Below are 5,721 nucleotides of genomic sequence, written 5' to 3'. Positions count from 1 at the left end.
ATAATTCAGTTCGTACGTAAGATTGAATGGATGATTCATAATATACTTTAAGCGCAACTTCAACCTCATCTTCTCAGCTTTTGCCTTTACTTAATTGCATAATTTCTGTTGGCTTCATAAAAGAAGCTTATAGAAAATAGCACTGCGAGGAGAAATACACAGGAAATTTCACAGTTTCAAATGGGGGAATGAGATCAGCCTTTTATTTACCTTTTAAGTATTAACTTGTATTTCATGAATATAAAAAGCTACTTCTATTCAAGTTTTATTATTTATCAATATTTTCTATACTTTTTCTTGTTTTATTTATAAAATGCATTGAGAAAATAAATATATATATATATAGCAAAGTTAAATTCCCAATTTTTAAAAATTTTCCTGTCTGCTCTCAGAATTTAAATGATATTGTAGTTTAGTTCGCAGCAATAATTAATCATTTATTTGTAATTCAATTTCCTTTAAAATTTAATTAGCTTTAAATTTGCTTTTTACGAACAAAGAATGTTTGTTAAATAAATATATATATACTTTTCAAATTTTTGGAAAGGTTGGAGGGTTATCGTTTAGCAATGGTGAGAGGAGGGCATGGGGCAAAAAGAGATCAGACCCACTGTTCTATACGTATACTATGTGGTCTATCAACATAAAAAAAAATCTGATGTGTACACCACATGACTTCCTTGTACGGAATATTAAATTATACGCATTTATTCTTGCATTTCATTTAAACTTATTGAATTGAATTAAATCTACTTCGCCGACAGCGCATAAACCACAATAGAATAAATGCATTCCTTAAAATTCACTCTAGTATTTGTTTACCATAGCGACACTCTGACGCTAGATTCACTTAACAGTATTACATTTCGTTCATATTATAACTCATAATGCACAAAATTTATATCATGTAAAGAATAGAGTTATCTAATCGTTGCCACATGTTCTATTCAAATATTATAATAAAGCTAGAACGATGTATAAAAGAAATTAAGCAAACAAAACTAAAAAGAAACAGTTTCTCACAGACGATTGAGTATTTCTCATTCAATTAATTCAGTTCTCAGTTCGCGACAAGGCAAAAATACATAAAAACTCGAAATATATGTATTAAAAATTACGAAGTAATTCTTAAACATTTATCTCCTCGAAACAATTCCTGAAAGGATTAAGCATGATTTAATTGGCAATAATAAATGAAGGCGTTATCTTTGTTGTTGCGAGGCTAAGTTTCTCTAGATTGGCAACAAATCCCCTATCCTGCTGTTTCAAATGTAAACAAGCAATGGCCGCCATCAAAAAAAATTATTAGGCTTAGCGGAACTTAAACAACTTTAAAATTGTTGATAATTCTCAAAATATTGCATACAGATTTACTAAAGGCATAAAAACCTTAACCGGAAGATAAGAACAACATAATCATTTTTAAAGGAAAAAATGTACAATTTACAAATATAAGAAAAAAGAAACTGAGATCACTGAGCCGGGTAACAGAGTGGATATATATATATATATACGTTTGGTGCGGCCGATTGTAACCAAAATACGAGGTGCACATTTACATGTTATAGCAGTCGTATATACAAAATTTCAACGTTCTGAGGCTACTCGTTTTTGAGTTATGCGAGATACGTACGTACGTACAGACGCCACGAAAAATAATCTTCGGAATTCAATTTAAAGCAATTTTATATTTTTGGGGGGGGGCCCTTACGTAAACAAATATTACGCAAAAACATCGTTAAATTTCATTGGATAGCGGTCAAAATGCATATTTTCGTTGAAATATGCTGCCTGAAACTTATCGGAATTACTATACTTCCTTTTTACTTCGTACAAGGAAGTAATGCGTTTTCCACTTTTCAGGATTTTCATGTGTTTATGCCTTGAAAATGGGCCCTTTGCCAACACAGGCAATTTTTAATGCGTAAGCAACTAAGGAACTACAAAAAACAAATTCTTCGATAATTCAAACATTTTAATTCCAATTAAAATACTGTTGTCCAGTTAAAGGTAAAATTCTGTGTGCATTCAGTGTATTACGAACCCGTACGTATGGGGTCGTAATAGACTGAATGCACACAGACACTTGATAAAACAACTTGATAAAAGTTATTTTACTACTAAAAATGAGGTAAAAGTGCGTGCGATGTGTTCGAAATGTTAATGCACCTCACTTCAAAGAAATGTGCCATCAAAATTTAAGTTGTTAAAATAAAAATGCCAAAGAATTCAGTCATACTTTATTTCTAAATTAATAAAACATTGATTCAGAGTCCGTCATACCTCATTGGGAATTTAATTCCAATACGCAGTTTCATTGGCTACTGGCGACTTACATTACCAACATATTTTAAATTGTCATATATACGATCAAACCTGCTGGGAAAATGCATTTCTGAATAACAAAAACCTTAAATGGGTGACCTGGTGCGTGACCTACAAATTTCAGTTGGTATGTAGAGTCTTAAACTTTCAAACAGAGTTAGTAAACTATTTTTACTCCGCATGAATATATATATATATATATATATTGATAGAAATTCTTCAATATAAAATTATTGTTTTCCTTTAAATAACATCTATTCATTTCCTTAGTGTTATCTATGATTCCTGAGAGTTATGAATTAGTTTATTACGACGATGATTTCCTTGGAGTTATGAATCCCGAAATCATTGATTCTACTGTTTCTTCGGAAGGAAATGATATGGACCAAGATGAATTGATTAAAGAGCTTGAATTAATAGAAAAAATAGGAAAAGAAGAAGAGGAAATGGTATATCTTTTTAAATATTGTAGTTTTTAGATATTTCAGTTATGTATTTTTAAGATTACCGACTTTATTTTTTTTCCTTTGTATGCTGATATTATGTATTTTTTAAATGTTAATTTTTATTGTTATCATTTTTATATTCTATGTAGGTTTAGTAAGAAAACTATTTTTCCACAATGGGCAAATTTTGTCTCATTTACGTTTGATTGATTAGCTTTTATTTATATTGATATTTAATCTGCTAACCGCCCAGACAGTAAAGTGGTTAATGATTCTGACTGCTGAATTGAAGGGCCCGGATTTGAATCCCGAAGAAGGCCTGGATGTAAATTGTCTATCCCTTCATAAGACGCAATGTTGGCCCACCTATTAAGAGCCTCTATAATAAAGTGACCACTGTTTCCGGCCTTAGTAGTGGCCAACGCCCCTAACGGCTAGTGGCCGCCGCCGGAAAATATATAAATATATACATATATTTAATTTGCTAGGAAAGAGTTTGGTAGAATAGGGTCTTCCTCTTCTTCTTCTTTAATGGCCAGACAGCCCAGGATGGGCCCTTGCCGTCCTCAGAATCGAATTCCAAGCTCTTCTATCCCTGGCCATGGACACCCAATTGGTTATTTTTAAAATTCTTAAGTCTGTTTCCAAACAGTCGAGCCACCTAAGTTTAGGTCTTCCTCTTTTTCGGGGGCCGAATGGTCTGGCCGAGAAGATCTTTTTAGTTACCCGATTTTCATCCATTCTGCACAGGTGTCCTGCCTATTTAATTCTCTGAATCCTTATATATTTTACTATATCTGTTTCTTTAAAAGATTTATAGAGTTCAGAGTAAGTTCTTCTTCTCCAGATATTGTTACATTTTATGCCACCAAAAATACTTCTCAAAAATTTTTATCTCAAAGACAGAAATGATATTTTTAGCTTTTTCTGTCATTGACCAGGTCTCAGCAGAGTATGTAAAAATGGGTCTGATTAAGCTTTTGTAAATTAAAATCTTCGTTTTTCTGCTAGTGAAGTTTGGTAGTACCTACATATGTGAACAGATTTTTGTAAAATGAAAATCCTAGAATCGAAAACAAGAACACGGCTGACAGACATTTGGAGGAAACTTTACGAATTGCAACAACACAGATTAAAACTAAAGTAATTACCATCTCCCGCCAGTAATTGTAAGTTTCTTCTTCTTCTTCTTCTTTTTTTTTTTTTTTTTTTTATTGTAATTGTATTTTGTAACATCGTTCTGTACAATCATCTTTACTTTCTTTTCATAGTTAAAAAAATGTTGCAAAACATTTTAATTCGATTTAGATTTAACTTTTTGGAACCAATGTACATATAAATCAGTAATACTACCTCTTCGCTTAGAATCAATTGTAGTCTTGTAAAACAAACCTTCCTTTTTTATATAAATTTTCTGACCACACTATTTTTTTTTTTTTTTTGGACGGACATGTGGCCCGCGGATCTTTATGAATTTATTGATGAGGCCCTCGGGCCTGAAAGGTTGAAGACACATAGTTTAGACCCATGGAGGTAGGAAGTAAGATGGAGTCGCCCTAAACAAGTTTCTCCGTACCCTGCTCTGAAGCACCGGCGATCCCTACGTGGTGACCAAAACATTGGGTCATTTACCATTGAGTTCTATGGGATTTGACGCGTTCGGGTGTAAATATTTTGTAATTACGTCGCAAATATACATATAAATGTATATATTTTCTTTTTCTACAACACTTCAGAGTCCTAAGTATGTGAAAACAACATATTTTTAAACAACATTTCATTCTGAACGGAATTAAATGCTATACTCTTCACAGGACATTTTTCTCAGAATGGTTTAATTTGAATGAAATATTTTCACAAGTTTTCGTTAATTACATTAGAAAAAAAAATTAAGGTAATTCGATTTTATTCGGTTAAGGTACAAAAATTAAGATCAAAGTTTATTGTATTATTAATATTAAAATTATGCATTATTTCTTTTCTATTTATAGAGCTTCTTCCTAAAATACTTTCTTAAATATGACATGATTTTTTGGCTTCTGAGGCATCTTTTAGATCGAAAAATGTAAGTCAATTTATAATTAATGCTCTATTCGGTTCATTTTAAATTAGAGAATTATTAGGAATTAGCGAAATACTTTAAATAAGTATTTCGCTAATTCCTAATAATTAAATAGGTATTAAATAGTATTTGACTTTCTCTGAACATTTCTGAAAGGGAATAAGATAAGTTTTTTTTTTTTTTTTTTTTTTAAGTATTATTTAAAACTTGTAACTGAGTTATTATAAAATGTAAAGGGAATAATTCTTTTAATTATACTTATCAGATTATTTTTTTTTTTTTACCCTTCATTTCAACAATACATATTCCAAAACTCTTTATTACGTTCTTAAGTGCGCATCTCATAGCATTTGCTTTACAATACCTTTTAACAGATTGCTTTCCAATACGAACAATTCTTGCTTAAATAGTTTTATAACGTATTTGTCAACAGGATTTCAATTTATGTTTACAATTCAATATTAAGGTTATTATATATTTAGATAACATTTATAATCATTATAAATTAGATACATTTAATCATTAGATTTCTTCACAGTACTTTCACAGTTGTTTATAAGTAAATGAATTCTTCATTTCAAATACATTTATAATAATTTAATGAATATTTAAGTATTTTGTCAAAGGCAGATACATGCTTTTTGCAAGCACATGCATAAATACCCATACATATTTCCTATTTATCATTTCCGGCATGTGCAAATCTTTAATTTCTGTGCATTCACTATATTTTTCGTGTAAAGTAATTTACACTAATTTAGCATACACCCGAAAGTTTTACATAAAATATATATGTATATAATTTGAATGAAAATTATAAGTATTATTTTTAATACCCACTCAAAGGTCAGTTTTTCTTCAAAATTCCTCCACGATAGCATCTCTCTC

Source organism: Stegodyphus dumicola, chromosome 3 (genome assembly GCF_044657685.1).
Source record: "Stegodyphus dumicola isolate Sdum_Otavi_A_Nest chromosome 3, ASM4465768v1".
NCBI lineage: Eukaryota > Metazoa > Arthropoda > Arachnida > Araneae > Eresidae > Stegodyphus > Stegodyphus dumicola.
The sequence above is the reverse complement of the archived record's forward strand: the minus strand, read 5'-3'. Positions refer to the sequence as shown.